We start from the raw sequence: 20,278 nt of genomic DNA on the forward strand, positions 1-20,278 counted from the left end.
AAATATTTGTCCTTATTGCTGTGCCGACGCTTGCTGCCCTTCACCAGAAGGGAATACATAACAGTTCACGTTGTAAAAATACAAAGCCTAATTTTGACTTCAGGCGCAACTCCTACTGACAAAGCCTAAAAAATAAAAAAAAAAATTTAAAAGTCAAAAATAGCAGCAGAACCTGAGCCCAGTTCCTGGTTGTCCCCCACGACGGCCAGTGGGGTAAGCACCATTCTCTGTCGCCTGACAGCCTGAGGATTCAAGAAACAATTTGACATCCCTTATCAGGAAAATATTGTATATTTTGGAGGCAAAAGCAATCTCCTTGTTGACCAGAGGGGATGGAGGAGGAAAGGCTTACTGAAGTCCTTTCGCCATCACTGGCACAAAGTGCTGCTCTGGTGAGGCAAAGGGGGGACAAAACCTCCTGTACTCCCCATTGTACCTGTGCAACTATGAAATGTTAAAGGTTAGTTTGATTCCTGCAGGAAGGAGGTTGTTCCAGTACGAAGAAAAGCCCTTCCCATGGGTTTAATTGTCATCCAAACTGCTTCTGCCACCTTCGAGTTGCATTGAGACTCTCTCTGGGCATTTCTTAAAAAAAGCACATCCTACAAAAGACCTGGCAGGTCTCCTGAAAGACTGCGATGCCAGAGCGACATTTTCTTGCTACTTTTGGAAGCCGTATCTTTTATTAAAACAAACAAACAGAAAAACAACAGAATGATGCACAGGAAAAATAAACAGCATTATGAGCAAATGATTCATTCTTTAAGACAATTTTTACGCTTACATCTTCATCTGGCCACGCTGGAGACTCAGAACCATAAAACACAGATGAAAACAGCCATGAGCCGTCAGCCGAGGACGGAGGGCGAGCGTGGGGTGGTGGGTGAGTCGGTACCTGCAGCCCGCGGGGGTGGGATGGGGCTGAGAGGAGATGAGTTCGGCCGTCTGTGTATCTGGAGGAACCGAGGGTCTTCGCTTGGCTCCGCTTCGGCTCTCGGGAGGCTTCCATAAACAAACACACACGGTCCTGTTTTGTCGCGCGTCTTGTGCAAGAGAAAAGCAGCTGTAGAGCAGGGCCGAGCTCACGCGGGGGAAATTCCTTCTCCATTGCACAACATTTCTGCGGTGACTTCTTCCCTCGCATTGTGTGGCGTGTGGGTGTTTACAGGATACGTGGCTTCTGTCCAATTTAACTTAAAATAACTAATTTCTTGTCCTTTGGGCTTCTGCCTTTCAATCTGCTGCAGTTACTGATGAAAGGACCTTTTCCATCCCTCTTTTAAACTAAGAGCATAGTGAAATCACATGTAGGTGCTTTACCATTTTCACCTACCATTAGAGGATGGGAGTCTTCCCTGATGCCTGCAGCAGGCTGCTGAAGATAAACAGACGATTTGTCTAAGAGAAAAAGAATGATTCATAATTAATTTTAATTATTATTTTAAAAAAAAACCACAACAAAACAGAAAAAATGAGTCAAACTGCACAACAATTCGGAACTGACAGAACCTGGTCTGGTTGTACTTACTTTTTCCTTAGCTATAAAGTTGCAGAACATCTGCTGGAAAACAAGTCCCTTTTTCTCCTTCGCCTAACACAGCTTTCCTTTGTCTCCTGACACCCATTAATGGCCTTTAAAGAAACCTCCTAAAAGTAACTCTGTTAAGAAGAAATACTACCTCTAATGGCAGCGGCCACTGCTGCTGGAGCATTGCATTAAAGCCATTTTTCAGGTGGATTTCCCCACTTGTTACTGCTACCACCTTTGTGGCAGGAGCAGTATGGATCAGGACCTGCTACACAGAGTACTTTACCCCGCCAAAAAAAGCTGTATAAAATACTGGAAAAAACAAAGTTCTGTTATCTTTGTACAGGTGAAATCGTTACATACTCCTTAGATCCCTGACACCAGGGAGGAGGGAACACATGGCATGCCGAGCGCGGTACGTACAGACGGCAGTGCTGTCGCTGGGACCGAATCGCGCAGAAGAAGGGGGGATTTTCTCCAAGGTGGAAGCCATGGCTGACAGTCACAACTCATCCCCGATCAAGCTATAAGCAGCAGGCTGTGCATAGTGCATATGGAGCTGCACACCCTATTCCGTAGCTGTGCTCCAGGAACAGCTTGATATTTCCTGGCAAGCTCAAGGGTGCCAGAACACGGAGATGGTCCATATCAGGTCAGATCCTGACTAACAGCTGCTGATGGGATTTACTTCTTGGGCTGGACATGAGGACATGAGCAGGGGCCACCTTCCCTACAGGGTTCCACCAGCTGGACTTTGTCCCATCGACTTCTCCTGCCATAAACAACAGGGAGCACAAGAGGGAGCCAGATGCTTTGGAGCTGAAATCCCAAAGTCTCCGCTGGGGTCCTGCCCAACGGCAGCCGGGGAAGGAGGAGGTGCTAGAAGCAGGTCCTGCTCTGTCCTTTAGCTGGTGGAAGTGGAGCTCAGGTCACGTTTGCCTGGAGCAGATGTTGGGAGCGGTCTCTTCCAGTACTTCATCACTCAGGAGGTGCTCTTACATCCCCTTCTTTCAAGGTTATATAAAAATGGGTAAGGAAATGGGGCACTTCACTGGTTTCACACTGATATTACGGATGGATTCGATGACCAGAAGCCCTAGCGCTGCTGCAGTTAATCCCTTGTTAAACATCATTACTTCAGCCCGCAGAGCCCTGAACCAGGTGAGCACAACGTCACACCATGGAGGGCAGATCACCTCAGTGCTCACCTGTGGGGGGTGACCACCCCATTACCACTGCTCTGAGACAAAGGGAGTGACCAGAAAGAAGAGCAGGTGAAAGCCAGCAGTTCTGCTCTCTGGGGGTGATGCTCCCCGCTGACCCCCATCCCCCAGAGGTGAGGACCTGCCGTGGAAAGCTGCGCTTGGATTCCAGCTTACCTGCACTGCTGTGGGGCTCCTGGTCTCCTCCAGATCCCACCAAGTACAAGGGCCTTGGAGGAGAAACACCAGCTCAAGGCCACCGCTGCACTCGGGAATTTAACCCTTCCTGCACATAAGAATCACCTGGCACTGAAGTCAGTGGGCGGTGGTGGTGCATATCCAGGGGTTTCACTTTCAGTCCAGACACACTTTAAAAAACAAAACAAAATAAAATTAAAAAAAACCAAACAACAAAATCCATCCACTTTGGCATGGATTCTGGCAAGTCTTTCCTAGCATTGTAATAAAAGCAACATGTCGGTGTTGCAAATAGACGTGTCCTGCCTGGCTTGCATATGGGTCCTTAATTTGCAGAAACTCACCATTTTTACCATTGTCTGAGTGCTTCTGTTTATTAGCAGATACAGCCAGTTCTTAACAACTGGAAAACGTTACTGCACACAGTAAACACCATTGAGAGTGCTCTTCCCCCTCGAAGTTATCCGAACGCTTCCCCCGTGAGTTAAGGGATTTGGCATTTCTCTCAGGCATACTTTACATTTTCCAAACTTTCTGAATAACACATTGAGAGACTGAAGCATCTGCACTGCCAGACCAAATGAGAGAAGAAATGATTTTGCAGGCTCATTAATGCCTCGCACTGACAGGCCTGGAGGGGGCTGCGGTTTTATTTACATAGGGTAGAGACAGGCCTTCGGGGAAGTGCGGTGTCATTTCCATGGAGGAGAGATGTTCCTTCAGGGGTGGGGTCTCATTTAGATGCAAAAGGGGCAGGAACTGGGAACGCAGTCTTACATAGGGAAGGTTTTACCTGTGCTTCCAAAAACACACTTAAAAACACAGTCGTAAATGCTGTTCTTGGTGGCAGCTGGAGGATTTTTCCCCACACGTGGAGCTGTTGGAGTTCAGCTACACCAGCTATCCCACTGCGAGCAGAGCCCCCGAGGGCAAATAAGGGTGAATTAGCTATGGAGGAAAGAAACAGAAGAGAACTTGAAGATGGAAAGACTAAGAAAATCCAGAAAATAACAGTGTTTATAAAACTACAGTTGTCAGTCCTCCCTCCCAAACTCTCCTGAAGTCAAACCCAAAATAACTGTATATATCTACTTGCTGGCTCAACGCTATTTGCAGAGCTGTCCCTCTGCTCCCCCATCGCTGCTCCCCAGCGTGCCCAACCAATGCACACCAAGGTCGTCCCCAACACACCACAGGCTGCCCACACCGCCCACCTCCCCTCGGTGCCTCTCCACAGCCAATGAGGTCTGGTCTTCACCGCCCCAGAGTCATCCTCCCAGCCTCCGAGAGAGCTGATGATTAATTGAAGCCAGCTGCTTGGCTCCCTCGCCTTCTTCCCACACCACTTTGCATTCCTGTTAAAGCACATGAACCGCCCCAGAGCTCTGCTTGGCTTTCTGGAGCGTGCAGCAGTGATGGTGCAGAAACAAGGCCAGCTTTCACACCACCCCTCCTCTTTGCTGGCTGTAGATGTTTAGGTACCAGACACTCACAGTGGTGAACTCAGTGTGCAATGTCATCAGCCTCAGAAGGTATTTAAAGTCTTGCTGATTTGGGGCCTGTGTTACATTTTTAGCTGTTTTTGTTATGTTCTCAGTTTTTTAATGTGGGTAACCCTGAAGAGCCTCCAGACTTGCAGTACTGCCATAGCGATCACATATGAATATCTAATCAAATAAGAGTTCCTCACGAATCATAGAATGGTTTGGGTTGGAAGGGACCTTCAAGATCATCTCGTTCCACCCCCCTGCCCTGGGCAGGGACACCTCCCACCAGCCCAGGTTGCTCCAAGCCCCGTCCAACCTGGCCTTGAACCCCTCCAGGGATGGGGCAGCCACAGCTTCTCTGGGCAACCTGGGCCAGGGGCTCACCCCCCTCACAGCAAACAATTTCTGCCTCACATCTCATCTCAATCTCCCCTCTTGCAGTGTAAAACCCTTCCCCCTCGTCCCATGGCTCCCCTCCCTGCTCCAGAGTCCCTCCCCAGCTTTCCTGGAGCCCCTTGAGGGCCTGGAAGGGGCTGGAAGGTCTCCCCGGAACCTTCTCTTCTCCAGGCTGAACCCCCCCCAGCTCTCCCAGCCTGTCCCCACAGCAGAGGGGCTCCAGCCCTCCCAGCATCTCCGGGGCCTCCTCTGGCCCCGCTCCAACAGCTCCGTGTCCTTCTGCTGTTGGTGCCCCAGAGCTGGAGGCAGCGCTGCAGGGGGGTCTCACAGAGTGGGGCAGAGCAACTGCCGTGGTATCTGATAGAGACCTTCCCAATCAGGTGTTCATGCTCCTGACCCGTTTTGCTTAGTGACAAATACTGCACACTGAGAGTGCCACCAAGCCAAAGTGTTAAAAATGAGCACGCCAGAGGCCTTGCAAGTCAGCGGTGCTCAGTTTGCTCAGCACCTCAGCCTGAGCCCATCAGCTCTTGAGCTCTTATCTTCATGTCAACTGACATTTCTGCAGCTTCTGTGTCAGCCAGTCCCAAGGCATATCCATCACCACTCCCAGGCTTTGTGCAAACACAAACAGAAGTAAATAAATACCTAGGTCACAGCACTAAAGAGTTAAGAAAGCGCTGTGTTCTTCCCCAGGGGAGAGCCTATTGCAACTTGTAAACACTTGCTGTCTGTTTCCAGGTGGTAATTAAAACAGCTTCCCCCCACCACGGCGGTATTACATCAAGAGGCTGACAATTTCCTGGAGAAAACAGCTGTGTTTCCACTAATGAGCCTCAAGATCAGCAAAACGTGATGCCTGTGCGCAGTTGTAGCTGCGGCTCTGGCACGTGAGACCCTAAGACCCTTTGATAATCCTTACTGGTATTTCTTAGAGGGTTTTGTTTCTCCTACTGTTATTGTCCCAGCTTGCAAAAGTCTGCTCATCACGCTGTGGAGTTTTTCCTTTTAAATATTTACTGTGGATTGTTGGTAATTCAACCAGGTAACGGTGACACGTGGAATGGGCTCTGCCAGGAGAAGGCAAATTGGGGCAAAATAACCACATCAGGGAAGGAAAAAGCAGAGAGAAGCATGTTTCTGAGTTTCTGGAAGAAACACATTTTTATATCATGCAGATCAAGGAAACTTTTTTTTTTTTCCACAAGATGAATTAATTTTTGCAGGTCTGGAGAGGGCATGGGAGTTTGAGAAATGGTTTCATTCCCTTCAGGTGGCATATTCACATTTTCCCAAATTACTTTGCAAATAACTGACGCTCTTTAATAGGGAAGCTGGGCAAAATAAAGCAGGGCTGTCAAATATTGCTGCTAAGTTGCAGATTCTTCACAACCGTACTGGGCTGGCAACGGCTAAAAGGGAACAGATAAAACTGTGATGGTCGTTCATCTTAATGGTTGCGTTGGCGAGTAGATATTAGTAGTCCTGCTATTGTGAACCTGGTTTGCACGCCCATGTGTAATGCTGCAAACAGCTAGGGGGTGAATGGTGTTCCGCGCTGAATTTATACTTGAATTTGTGCTGTTGTATGAATAGGCAATAGATACAAGCGTGGCTGGAGCATGGGAACAGCAGCAGATCTGGAGCACAAGTCCCTGCTGCTGGGGTCAGTCTGTTTCCCGTCACCTCAAAAGGAGCTGGGACTTCATCCTGTGTCCTGGGATGCAGGGGTTTTGGTGGGCACCAACGCAGGTCTGTATCAAACACAGGGAAAACTGGTATCACAGAATCTTCATGGTTGGAAAGGACCCTTAAGATCATCAAGTCCAACCAAACAACCTACAATCTCTGCCACTAGAGCATGCCCTGAAGTGCCACATCTAGACGTTTCTTAAACACCTCTAGGGATGGGGACTCAACCCCCTCCCTGGGCAGCTGTTCCAGTACCTGACCACTCTTCCAGTAAAGTAATTCTTCCTGATATCTAACCTAAACCTCCCCTGCTGCAACTTCAGCCCATTTCCTCTGGTCCTGTCATTATTCACCTGGGAGAAGAGGCCACCACCCACCTCTCTACACCCTCCTTTCAGGGAGTTGTAGAGGGCAATGAGGTCTCCCTTCAGCCTCCTCTCCTCCAGGCTAAACATGCCCAGCTCCCTCAGCCTCTCCTCATAGGACCTGGAGAGGATTTGATCATATGACCTGGTAGAGCGGTTTGATAAAGGTCTGCCCTTCAGCAGCTTGTGCCAGTCCAGGCTGTGTGATGACGGGCTGCGGGCATCTCTCAGGAGGATGCAGATCGCCAGGGATGCAGCTCCCTTCCCAAAAGCAAGGTCTTACGTGAATCCTCAGGGCTCGGTCATGTTTGGCCAAGCAGGAAGGCTCTCATGCTCTCATTCTCCTCTGGTGTGGATTGACTCGGCACCTCCACCAGTACCTCCCTCACTCCCCGTGGAGACCTCACTCAAGGTCATCTCCATCACCTCTGTTTCTGGGTCCATTTATCAGTAGTTTCCCGCTGCTCTGCTTTCCCGCTGGAGCAGCCGAACCCATCTCGGCTCAAGCAAATCTGGGAGGACTCTCTTCTTCTGGGCAAGGTTCAACCACAGCTGAACAGATCAGTCCCGCTTTTGGCCCCTTTGGGAAAGCGTGGCAGGGAAAGCTTGTGCTCGTTACATTAAAAATGAGTATTTTCACTATCTAGACAGAAGCCTTCAATCTCCAGGGCCATCAGTCTGTACCCCTGACAAAGACGGAATGAAAGGCAAAACATAATTACTTACATATTACTCCATCTGACATCTTAAATATTAAGACATCTATCTAGTCTAAAATCATTCATATAAATGTGTTTGTGGCACCTTAGGCTTAGGAAATTTTGAATAGCTGAAGCGATAATGTTCTTTGGTTCGGTCGGGCTCCTGGTATAATGTGATTTGGTTTTCCTCAGGAGCAGGGGGTTGGCTACAGCCTCACGCCGCGAAGTTGTGGTCCCACCTGCCAGGAACTTTATACTATTTCTCTGTGCCTCTGGAGATATGTTTCCGTGATAGTCCACTGCCTTAACGGGAAATTTGAGGCGATGCATCCGTTTTTTGAAAAGTAAGCATTGTGTAAAATGAGCATAAATGTCATGTGTTTTCATAACTGTCAAACTATTGTAATTTCTCTGTTATTTTATAGATTGAAAAATTGAGGCAAAGAGGGCAAACGCTTGCCTGAGGCTACGCATTCAATAGCAGAATGAAAATTGACGATAACGCACTAAGGTCAGGCCAAAGAAATATTAACACTTTGTCAGCCTCCAGCATTCAGGAAGCATGGGACGAGAGGCCCCACACCATGTTTTTATTCCTAAACCCCTCCATGTCGAGCTCTCTGCCTTTTGCAGGTGCATATTTCCAGCCCTTTAACTGAAAAGCGGGTTAAAAAGCCTGAAAATGAAAATAGTTGGAAATAATGAAAATAACGACTGCAGAGAACCTCGTGTATTTGCAGGATTTGAAGTCGGTGCCTTAAGAAAAAGAGCAGAGGATTATTGTGGCTCACAACAGTGTTGTGAGAGCCAGAAAACCGTGTTACGCCGGTGCTGAAGGCGGCGGAGGGCGAGCAGGGGACGCCTGGGGACAAATTCACCAGGTGCTGCGGGGTTTTCAGATTCACCTTCAGACTTTTTCTGCCACCCGGAGTCAGCTCTCTGCTTTTGCAGCTTGTGCTTTGGGCAGTTCACGGCGCTGGAAAATACTTCGTGAAAATTGTCTAAATTAAAAAGAAATGATGAATTTTGAAACCTTCTGCCTAGCCAAAGAAGCAAAACTGACTTAGCAAACACGACTTCTTTTTGTTTAGGGAAAGGAACTGCTGTGTCTGAGGCGGTCCCTTGTGAAAACGTGTTTTTATGCAGTGTGCTGTATGTGCCATTCCCAAAACCTGCACGTTTTGTAGCCAAATGGCAGAGTATGTCAGTTTACGTGGTGTAACAAACCGTGCTCCTGCTCTTCTTTGCCTGAAAAAAGAATTAACTCCAAAAAAGAAAACAGGGGAATTGAGTATAAAAAAAAAACGGAGGTGCGAAAACTTAGGGACAGGGGAATAATTAGAAGTATTTTACTACCCACTGGTACTTAAATGTGAACTGCACTTCAAACGTGCACCGTTTAAATTACCTCTGCAACTGTCGGCAGCTTCGCGGAGCCTCGCACGCAGAGCTCGTTATGCCGCCCTCTCCTGCCACGGGATCCGGGGGATTTGTTTGGCTTCCAGAGAGCGCGGAAAAGGGCTAATGAGACCCCCTGGCATTTCGGGGTGAGCGGCGTGGAGCCCCGGGGTCCCTGAGCATCACTGCTCTGCTTTTTTAAGTCTGGATTTCAGCCGTTGCTCACCTTGGGAATGGGGACAAGGAGGCTGTGAGGTTACGAAGGGGACTTGCAAGGGTGTGGAGGGCTGTACATCTATCCGGACTTTTCTGGTTGAACTGCATAGTAGGGTCTGTAGCGATTGGGGAAATCAGGGATGGCCCATCTCAGCTCTATAATGTCATTTTTATAACTGTTATTTTGATTAATTGGATGGCAGCTAATGATGTAACCAACAGGCTCTCCCTCTTGGCCCCTTTCCCGCTGGGGATGGTGGTGCTGCAGGACCTCCACCAGTACCTGTGCTACAGGACTTTGTGGGTGGGAGGCAGGAGGATGGATGGATGGATACGCCTGGGACACCACGTCCTCTGGGTACCCTTCCCGACATGGTATCCCAGGGCTTTGGGACCCCCTGCTTTACAGAGCCTGCAGATAGTGAGCTCGTGTATAAAGCCAAAAAACATAGCTTTTTTTCCATCAAGAAGAAAGCAACGTTAATGGCACTTCCCAGGTTTGTTAGCTGCCGCGCTCCTTTCTTTCATCTTTATCACTAAGCAGCTCATTAAACAAATCAAAGCGGGTTTTATGAGCCTGCCTCCTCCCAGATGTGCCCGGCGTCTCCCCGCCAGGGCGCTGCGGGCGCCCAGCAGACGGCAGGGCTGGCACAGGGCACGGGGACGCAGCCTTTGTGCCCGTCAACGTGCACTTCAGCCGAATAACTTCAGGCGTGGGGTTTCCAGCAGGTCCCGCGGTTGTGCTCAGGTACAGCCGACTCGCCTGCTCTCCCTCTCTTGGTCAGGATGTGTCCGTTTTGATTGCCTGCGCTGTTAACGAGGGTGGTTGGTGGTTTGGAGCCCTCCTTACGGGGGCAAGAGCCACGTGAAATGCAGAAGGAGCCCATGGTAGCAGCAGTAAAGGAAACCACGTCTCGCTATTCCCCATCTCCGGTTACCGTTAGCCCGTACAGGAACCACTGGTCTGTGGGTGATCTTATAGCCCATCTGTTCTGCGGTCTGTGCTACAGCAGAGCGGCACAAAAGGGCGTGTTTATATTGTCGCCAGTTTGTTTTTATTGTTCTTCAAGGTTTATTTTGAGAGGGTTTGTTGTTTTTTTTTTTTAATAACACATTTATATTTTCCTACGCAGTGCTTGCTTACCTTTAGAGTTGAAGCTGTTAAACCGCAGCCAGATATTTGGCAGCGATGCATCGTTTTATACTCGCACAAAGACCGTTAATGTTCGCTCGGCGATCGTTACCACGTTAATGAATCGCGGGACGTGTATGCTCGGGTGAGCACAGCCGTAAGGTGGGAACCAAGATTTCCCAAAGAGCTCTACAAGCCACCGGCGCCGCTTCCTAATGCCAGAGCGTGGCTGATCCGAGAGTCCCAGAGTGGTGAGTGGAGGCATCTGGGGGGGTTCGCCTTGTGGCACCTACACCTCTAACACCGTGCGGTCACCCATCAGGCTCCTGCAGAGGAGTGGATGCCATGGGAGTCTGCCGGGTAGGTTGATGCTGGAAACGTGCCCAGGTGTGCTATGGGACCGCTGGGCTGAACCATGGGGGTGAGGAACCAGCCCCTCCATCTCACGCCCATCACCCTCTGTGGGGCTGGGATTCCCAGATCCCCGGGAAGAATCGCGAAGTATAGATGGCATAGCATCCTGCTGGCGTACGAAACCATGGCAACACTCTTTCAAGCATTTCTAGGCTGTTTAATTTGGCCTAAACGCTTTATAGGCCTTTGTCCTTCAGCTATTTTTGTATTTTTATTTTTATGTGGATTTTAATAGACTAGTCTAAGTGCGATTTTTGCCCCTCCCTGCTATTGCCCCTTAAAGGCAGCCTTATGATGTACTGTTAGATGTTTCTCACTTAAAAAGCCTTGGGTAGAAAATAGCTTGGCTTGCCAGAGCATCACACCACTTGCGTGGCATTTTTTTTGAACCTTTGAAATGGGGCTAAAAATGTTCAGACAAAGACAGGGGCTCTGGCTGGTGCCAACGGCGAGGAGGACTCGGTGCTTCATTTTTGTGGGAGCCTGCAGGGTCCCCCTCCTTAATCACAGCGAAGCCAGTGTGATACTCAACTCAACTAATTGTTGCTATTAAAGGAAGAACAGGAAAGCTCAGACAGTTAATATGGGAGATGTTTTTTGACTTCTGCACAGGCACTTTTTTTTTTTAAGATTACCCTCAAGAACCAAGAGAGCCCATTTAATTCCGAATTTAATGACTTTCCACCATACCTAATTCTACCATTTCCAAGTACATTAGCTGCATGATCTCCAGATTGCTAGAAAGATGTCGTCAGGTACCAGACTGAATGTCAGACATAAAAGCTTAATAAGTGACATGCTTTACATTTTTGGTGCAATCGAATATAAAAGCTTCCACTCAGTTAAAATTACCAGAGGTAATTTCAACACAGCTGTCAAGTCTTTTTCCTAGAAATGGAATTTTTTCCTAATGTGCTTTTACTGAGATTGAGGGAAGTCATTTCTGATGTAATTTCTTTGTATGCAGGTATTATCGGAGAGAGGTGAAGCTTGACATTTTGCTGAGAAGGTATTTCTGGGGCCGTCCTTACCAGTACGCTGCTGGAGATGGTCCCCCAGTTCAGAGTGGGATAGATTTAAGACTGATATCCAGGTCTGAACATGTGGGGCTGAGAGCTGAGGCCACCTGGGGCATGGTGAAACCGATAAATTCTGTTAAATGCCAGAAGATCTGGGTTTTTTCTCCTGCAGAGGTGTGACGGCAAGGAGCTGGAATCCTTGCCTGAAATGGTCCCAGACCATGGAGTAGTCCCAAAATCTGCCTTTTGAAGGCAAATGAGTTCTCGGTGGGACCTGTGCTGTAGTCCCTCAAAACCACTCCAGTTTGCCATGGGGTGAGGAAGGGCTGGACCCCTTTGCATCGACAGAGGAAAAAAAGAAAAGTGGAAATTTCAGCGCTTCCCGCTCTTTATTATTACGGCTTGCGGAGTCAGGCACGGGAAAAAGTTATCCATTAGCTCCGTTTAGAATAACAGAAAAATGTCATTTCCATGTTAACAGGCTGCAGTTGGGCCTGTGACGCTCACTCAGCCCTGACAAAACGGCTGCTTAACCCCAAATACTTTGCTTAAGTACTTTTCAGGACTGGGGCCTTATCGGTATTGACTTTCAAACCAGACAATGAGCCAACCTGAGAGCGCTCAGCTGCCATTGTGGCCTTCAGAAAGGCTTTGCTTTTGAGAAGCTGATGGCCTTTTGAAGTCCGCTGGTGAAGTCGCAGGCTCTGCAAGGGTCCCTCTGAGCCCCAAATTTCATTTCAAACGCAATAATAGATGCTTCGTCATCTCTGAGTGTTTGTCTCACTGTTTTAGGGAAGGGATTGGGAGAAACTTTTTTTTTTTCTTTTTTTTGAGTAATTTTGGAATGCCCGGTGTCAAAGGCTTGTAGGGGACAGGGAGAGCTGGCACACGGCTGGGAATGGCGAGTCCGGAGTGGGGAGACAGCTCTGGAACCCCAAAGCCTTGCAAGGAGGTTTGGGACAAGGCTGCCACCTCTCCTCGCCACCGGCTCAGCAACACAAGCCAGGAACGGAGAAGGGGGAAAGGGGTGAAGGATGGCCCAGGGGTCCCTGCATTTGTGCTTGGGATGATGTGTGTGCCCCAAACCCCCTTCCCAGGGTGTCAGTGTCTGCATGCTGTGAGAAACCACCCCGTGGTGGGACACAGGGTATCTGGAGGCTGTGGATCTAGTGGGTAACTAATGCATATTGGCCACAAGAGAGCCTCAGGGAGAAGAGACAGCCACTCCTTGCAGGGCTGGAACCTCAGGAGGCATATTTAGCACAGTGTGAGGCCCATGAGAGGTCAGGACACACAGCTTTGTGCTCTGCAGCTTTCCAGAGCCGGCCGATCCCTCTGCTTGGCTGTCATTGAAGGTTTCTGTAGCGATGTGTCCCAAGAACTTGTATTCCAGCTCACTTGTGACATACATGTATTGCTGTAATGGGCAAAGTATCCACGTAAGATTTAATAATACACTCATCCATACATCTTCTAATTCCTTCCAAAGCATTGATGCTGGCATTCATCTTTCTTTTTTTTTCCCCCCGTACAGCAATCAGGCCATGTGGTTTTCCCAATTAGTCAGGGAACTCAGCAATCTCTGTAATCGCATCTTTCATCTGATTATATCTCATTTTCCCTCCCTTGCCCCTTCCCTTTGCAGTAGGACTGGCAGCGATGGGAATTGTCCTTTCTCAGCCACGCAGGAGTGCGCTCGGGGGCTGCTCCTCTGCCTGGGCCCAGGTTTCACCCGCAGCTTCTAAATCCTTCACCTGAGCCAGGGTCTGGAGGAGGAGGAGGTCTCATCTCCCCCTTCTTCAAAAGCTTCCGCATCTATCTCTTATTTAAATGGTCCTTTTCTCTTCCAGGACTGCCTTAACCTTCGCCTCCGCTTCTGCATCAGCTCAACCCACGTGCACCACAGGGACCTTTTTACTGCCTGGCTGAGCCCATCACCAATAGCCAGGATGAAATCATTCTGCTTTTTATTTCATCATTACGAGCCCATAACCAGCTCTTAGGGCAAATGGAGTATTTTTCTCCAAATAGTTGTAAACATGAGCGGAATGCACTTTAAAAGCAAGAGAGAAGAGTGAAAACGCACAAACCCAGGCCTTTGTCCTTGCTGCAGGAAAGGTCCCGTCCCAGTGCTGCACCTCGTTCCCTTTATGAGGCCCTTGAACAAAAAGGTTAAAGCAGAAAACTCTTCAAACTACAATGTTTATGCGCCATTCGGGGCAAAGTAAAACCCCGGGTATGCTCTGACCTACAGTTTGGAGGCAGAGGGAAAAAAGAGAAAAAATCTAATCACAGCAAACACGTTTTCCCATATGGCGTGTCCAAGGAGTGCAGAACCCTGCCCAGGTGTGCCAGCCTGGCTGTTCTCACCAACCCTGGTTGTCCTTATTTTCTGTCATCTGAGGGCTCTGGTGCACTTCCAGCTCGTAGTGAACAAGGTACCCGCTCGGCCTCGCAAATGGATTATCCTTGGGCCTCTCGTTTTCCCATGGCCTCAACCCTTTCTGGGTCTCCCACTCCCCGAGTCTGTCACGTCCCACAGCAGGCCCAATGATGGGTCCCAGGACATGCCGCTTGGCTTGCCCTTCTCAGAAGGTGTCACTGGGGTCCCAGAGGGGGTCCTCCAGCAGGTTCTGCAGGAGGTCTCATCATGGGCCCTGTCGTCAGCCCAACAGTGGGTCCCCCAGTGGGCCCTACTGATCCCGTGGCAGGTCCAATGGTGGGACCCACAGTAGGTCAGCCTTCCCTTCTCTGTGCCCATTCAGATACTGTTTGCCTCTTCTGGAGCATCCTTCTAAAAAAAACCCCAAATAATGCTCATTGAAATAATGATAGAAATGTCTTTTATGGTTTTCAGATAATTTTTTTCCCTATTTAGATGAGCTAAATGCCGCACCTGATGCGAGTGAAACCCATGTCCTCCAAGGTCAGAAGCCAGTACTTGGGGACCAGTCAGCCAGTACTAGGCCAGTACTTCACACCTTGATTTTTTTTTTTATGATCTTGGTGCTTTGTTTTGTTCAAATATCTGACATTTCCTCGGGGAAGGCAGCCTCTGGCCAACAGCCGATCACCCAAAGACCCCTCTGTCATAGAGTCATAGAGTCATAGAATCATAGGGTTGGAAGGGACCTCTGGAGATCATCTAGTCCAACCCCCCTGCCAGAGCAGGGTCACCTAGAGCAGGTTACACAGGAACACGTCCAGGTGGGTTTTGAATGTCTCCAGAGATGGAGACTCCACCACCTCTCTGGGCAGCCTGTTCCAGTGCTCTGCCACCCTCAGGGTAAAGAAGTTCCTCCTCATGTTTAGGTGGAACTTCCTATGTTCCAGTTTGTGCCCATTGCCTCTTGTCCTGTCCCCGGGCACCACTGAAAAGAGCCTCGCCCCATCGTCCTGACACCCACCCTTTAAGTATTTATAAGCGTTGATAAGACTCTGTAATTGTGCTTCAGCTCATAAAGGATGTGAGAGTCACAACCTGTCATGTCTGAGGTCGGCGTTTGGCTATACAGAGACCCAAACCTCAATGCTGAATGGCCTTTACTGTGCTTACCTGAAATTTGACATCCTAATTAAGGCTTTCTTCATCTTCCTAGTTAGTGAAAGGGAATTTGTATGGCAAGGTATCACTGCTGAAGGGCTTGAATTCAACGCAACAAGCGTTATGGGTGAAATCCTGTCGCTGCCAGTTCTGGGAGCATTAACGATGTGCTCTTCCTAATGAGAGCGATGAGCCAGCCAGCACATCTGTGTAGTGCCGAGCAGTGCGTCAGGAGGATGCAATGCTATTTTGATACCATGGATGTCAGCAGCTTTTCTTCTCTCTTTAACCAGGGCTGGGGAAGAGGATGGAAGAGGGATGGAGAGCGGAGGGGTCTCCTGTCCCTGCATGCACAAACCCTGACATGGATGCGGGTCAGGCCTCGCGTATGCAGCAGCCTCAGCATCTGCCCAGGGCTTTTATCTCGTTGTGGTTGTTATCTGCTTGCAGAAAAGCAAAAGACAGGGTTTTGGCACCCTTCAGGCTTCTGTTAGTATACAAGTCCTGCCTCCTCCCTGCTGAGAAGTGACCAGGCTCCTCGTCTTTTCCCGGGTCCTCCAGTCCCACAGCTCCTGCTCAGCTCGTGTCAAGATGAGGACTTTAAGCAGCAAAATCCACTTCTCATCTTCCCAGTACAGTATTGGGCCAACTGCTGTCCAAGCCTGCCCGGCCCGATGGCACCTCTCGTCACTGGGTCCTATGGAAACAGCCTGGGTGAGAAAGGAAACTGCAGAAAGTGGCCGTGTGCTCTTTCCATGGATCAGCGTCTCTCAGGAGCAAGCAGCCGAGGCTTCACTAATATTTTTTATCCCAAGAAAATCATTATGCAAGAAGACTAGCTAGATACAAACAACATAGCTTTAACATTTTAAGGAAAACAACTATGCCAGCAAGAGAAAAGAGGGAAGGAAAAGAACGGGAAGGAAAATGTCTCTAGGATCATGCTTTGTTACTCCCCATATCTAACGGAGTGTCCACAGCGAGCGATGGAGCCGGCGGCGGAAGAGCCGCTCGGAGAGGTCTGGCCTTGAGGGAGGAGGCTCCCACGCTCCCGCTCCTGCCTCCGTGAAAAGCAGGGGCAGGGGGAAAAGGAATTAGAGGGATTTCAGTCCTTTGAACCGAATGTAATAATAAGAGACACGGGTACTGGTGTCTTTGTGATAGAAAGATATTGCTAGTTGTTAATATTTTATACGCCGTCTCAGGGTAACTAAGACTGTTTCTCCCACCTCCCTCCTACAGAATAACCCTACAGCTGCCAGCGATCCCAAATATCTTTAATTTGAACACTTGCAGGACAGGCATTCAAAGAAGTGAGTTAAGATCTGAGTTATGATTTTTTTTATCTTTTTAAAAAGAAATGGAGTAGGGAAGAGGAGTTGGCGGTGTAGAAGCAGAGCATTGTCCCATGCTTACGCCTGCCACGTGACCTATTGATGGCAAATGCAAGCTAGCTATTAAGCTTATCTCCCAGCTGCTAAATATAGAAACATATGCAGGTATACTGTCAGGTGGATAATGCCTGGGATTTTTACGATTTGACACAAAAATGACATATCTGAGGATTCAAAACTTCCAGTTTTGTTCTACACACTGCTTCAAAGGTTTCTTTTTTGTTTTACCCTTTAAGCATCTCTTCCTCCTGCAGTGGAGAAAATCCCAGTCGACAATTGATTGAATCAACACTATTGAAACCAAAAGAGCGTGCACTGTGCAATTCTGCTCCCTTTTTCTTTTTTTTTGAGAGCAGTTTCTCATTTTTGTTGAGGACAAGCTCATAAACACCTGTGGCAGTATAAAATCAGGAGAGGTTAAAAAAAAAAAAGGAGCATGAATAGTGACTGGCAGTATATCTAAGATTGAAGCAGTGGCCAAAACAAAAGAAAAACGTAATGGAGAGGGAAACGTAATGGAGAGGAAAGGTGAAAGGTGAAAGAGTTTCTGTATCTGGGTTCTTTTGAGTTAGAGCTTAAGAATGGGTTATTCAAAGGACACAGGAAAAAAAAGAGCTCTTGAAAATTTAGCAGAGATTTAGGACATATAGGGAGTCAACTTGAAAACAAATAGCATTTTCGATACAATTTTGTTGGAGCTTAAATAAGAGATATTGAGGAATTGGAAGCATTTGGAATGTAGTTTTGTTTAAAAAAAAAAAAAAAAAAAAAGAAAGAGTTGAGAATTCCAAATATAGCAAAAGGAAAAGATACATAAATGTGCTTGGAGAAGCCCTAGGAAATGAAAAGGAGGAAGAAAGATGGAAGGAATGGGAAAAGTGCAAGTAAGAGAGGTCGGAGAACAGATGGAGCTGAAGATCACTCTAACAAGATTAACGGTGATTAGACAATTGAGCAGAAATCTCATTTATTGGGCACTGACCTTTGAACTGAGGTTGTTGGAGATTAAAGCAGAAGATAATTGCCTTTGAAGACTTTGCTTTGGAGCAGTAACTGGGTGATGTGTAAGGATGGGATTCCTCCACCTCCCCTGGCTTCCTGGCACCCCAGGAGGGACGGGGGGCAGCGAGGAGCAGCCATGACTTAAAGTTTCTTTTAAACGAAAGAAAAGTCTTTCAGCCCTAACTCTGGGCACGGCAGTATATTATAGTGGTGTTGGGGTGAAGCAAGTAGGACAAAATATACTCGGATGTTTGGACTCGAGAACAACCTTGTATTTGTTCACTTAGAAACTGGTGGTGTATGAAATTAAAGTATCGAGGTAGATGGGCAGCTCGTCCACGGGTGAAGACACACCAGTGAGTTTTGGAATATTTCCTGATATGATTTTCCATCATGATAGGATGCAGAACCTTCTCATTTCCTTGGGATGTCTTTTTCCCCTTTTTTCTTTCTTTCATCCTCAAGTTTCTTGCCGGAGCATGCTAGCGTGTGGCGGTACTTACTGCCAGGTGCCGTGGAGGTGAGGGTTCTTTGTGCCAGCTCCGTGCTGAGAGGAGAATAAACTCAGCTCAGCGTTAAAAGTTTTTACTACTGGGGAAAACACAGATATTACAATACAGGAGGTCCGAGATTTGTTTATGCAAGAGAAATTAAACTGCTCATTTACATAAAAAATAGCATACAAAGTATTACAATCAGCCATTGTACTGGAAAACAAGTGTTAAACATGCAGGGGAGAAAAATATACCCCGTATGGAGCAATCCTGCACGGACAGCAGGAGAACATAGGTATACTACTAGATTTTTACCATTTCTGTATTTTATTATTCCGTGAAACGTGACTACGTTGAGTTACGTTGACTCACGTTGAATTAATTATTAATACAATACCCCAAAGCTTTTGATGGACCAATTAAATTTTCAGCAGATACTTACCCTTTCCTGCCACAGGCTTGGAACAGGTAAGGCTGGGAGAAAAAGGCCCCGGCGGGAGTGAAGTTTGAACAGGGAATCGCACAAAACCCGCCAAAACCTCATCTGTTTGGCCAAGGAGCAGAAGAAAGGTCTCTTCCCCAGCGCGGAGACGGTAGAGATGCATTAATCACGGGTGTCCACACTGTACGTACAAGCAAAGTCTCACCAGGTCTTACAATGTTACTCTGATTTTGCAGATAATAGACGTATAGTGATTACAGTACGAATAAATTCACCTTCAAGAATATGCGCGTCACACCCCCAAAGCCATTGTTATCCCGAAGGTGAAACCTTTTAGGAAAATATGAGCTTGTTTTCAGAAAATCTGCTGCAAGTGAGGAGCGGGGAGCTGGCAGCTTTGCAAATCGTAGAAAAGCTGAAAATTGTGCTATGGGCGTAGAACCGAACCTCAGGGCGTGTAACAGATGATTAGAAACTCCCTGCCCTTGTGGAAATCTGATTTTACATGGAGTTACTGGGATTTTAGAAGTCAGAGCAACAGGGGAAGTTCAGCAGCCTACTTCAGTAAAACATAGGATAAAAATACGTGCAGGGCTGGAGGAGAGGGATTAGTGCGTGTATATGAGATACTGTAGGAGAACACCAATTACTGGAAAATTACATTTTCCAGGAGACTAAAGTAATCTTTTTACCCATATTGCAAACATATTATAAATGTGCTTTGAAATATTATGACTTCAAAAAGCACATTTTCAGAGTAAAAATCCCACAGTATCAGGAGTGCTTCCTTCATGTTTTTGCACATCCATCACCACATAACGGAGAGCAGCAGCCACTGCACGTAATTCCGACTTAAAAGCAAGAAAAGGGAACCATAAAACGACCAGGGTTGGGTTGGAAAGATAAGAATAGGTGGGAAAGACAAGAATTTAGCTCTGATCTGATGGGTGCACAGATCACGTTCCTGCGGGTGCTGGTCAACAGGAGCTGCTCTGCAGATGGAGGTGTCAGGATCAGGCAGCCGGAGAAGGAGCTTGGAGCTCAGCAACGGCTCGAAAGGGAATCTGGAGTGATGGGTTGTAAATATTGTCTTTAATAATTAAGGGGAACATTCTGTAAACTGTAAAGCGATGCCAGGATCAGCCTAATTGCCACTTCCAGGGCAGTAACTTGGAGGGGTACCCTTGGTGAGCAGGAGATGTGGGTTACGGGGGCCACCAGCAGCAAGGGGGAAGCAAAACAACAGCACATTCTGGGCAGCATCTTCCTGCACTCAAAGGCCTCTTTGTTTGTTTAACGTCCACAAGAAAGCTGAATTCCTGAATCTGCAAAAGCGTTTTTTCTCTCTTGAACCTGCCACTCTTGGTTGTAGGATGCAGCAGCAGATCTTCTCGCGGTGTCAGCAGCTCTCCGGGGGGAAGCAGGGACCATGCCCCATTTCACGCTTCCCTGGCTGGCACGGGCCAAGCCCCCGCGCGCCACAGCAGTCCGGGATCGTCCCGCGCTATTTATTCCCCTCCTTTTCACAACTAATGGGAGCAACGAAGAACAGGGAAGCCAAAACGACACTTTCCCACTCAAAGGGTTGCTGCTGGCAAACTTCAGTGTATTTCCCTCCTCCTGCAACACTTTACTGATGATTTTTATTAACTAA

This window comes from Chroicocephalus ridibundus, chromosome 7, assembly GCF_963924245.1.
Source record: "Chroicocephalus ridibundus chromosome 7, bChrRid1.1, whole genome shotgun sequence".
In the NCBI taxonomy this organism is placed as follows: domain Eukaryota; kingdom Metazoa; phylum Chordata; class Aves; order Charadriiformes; family Laridae; genus Chroicocephalus; species Chroicocephalus ridibundus.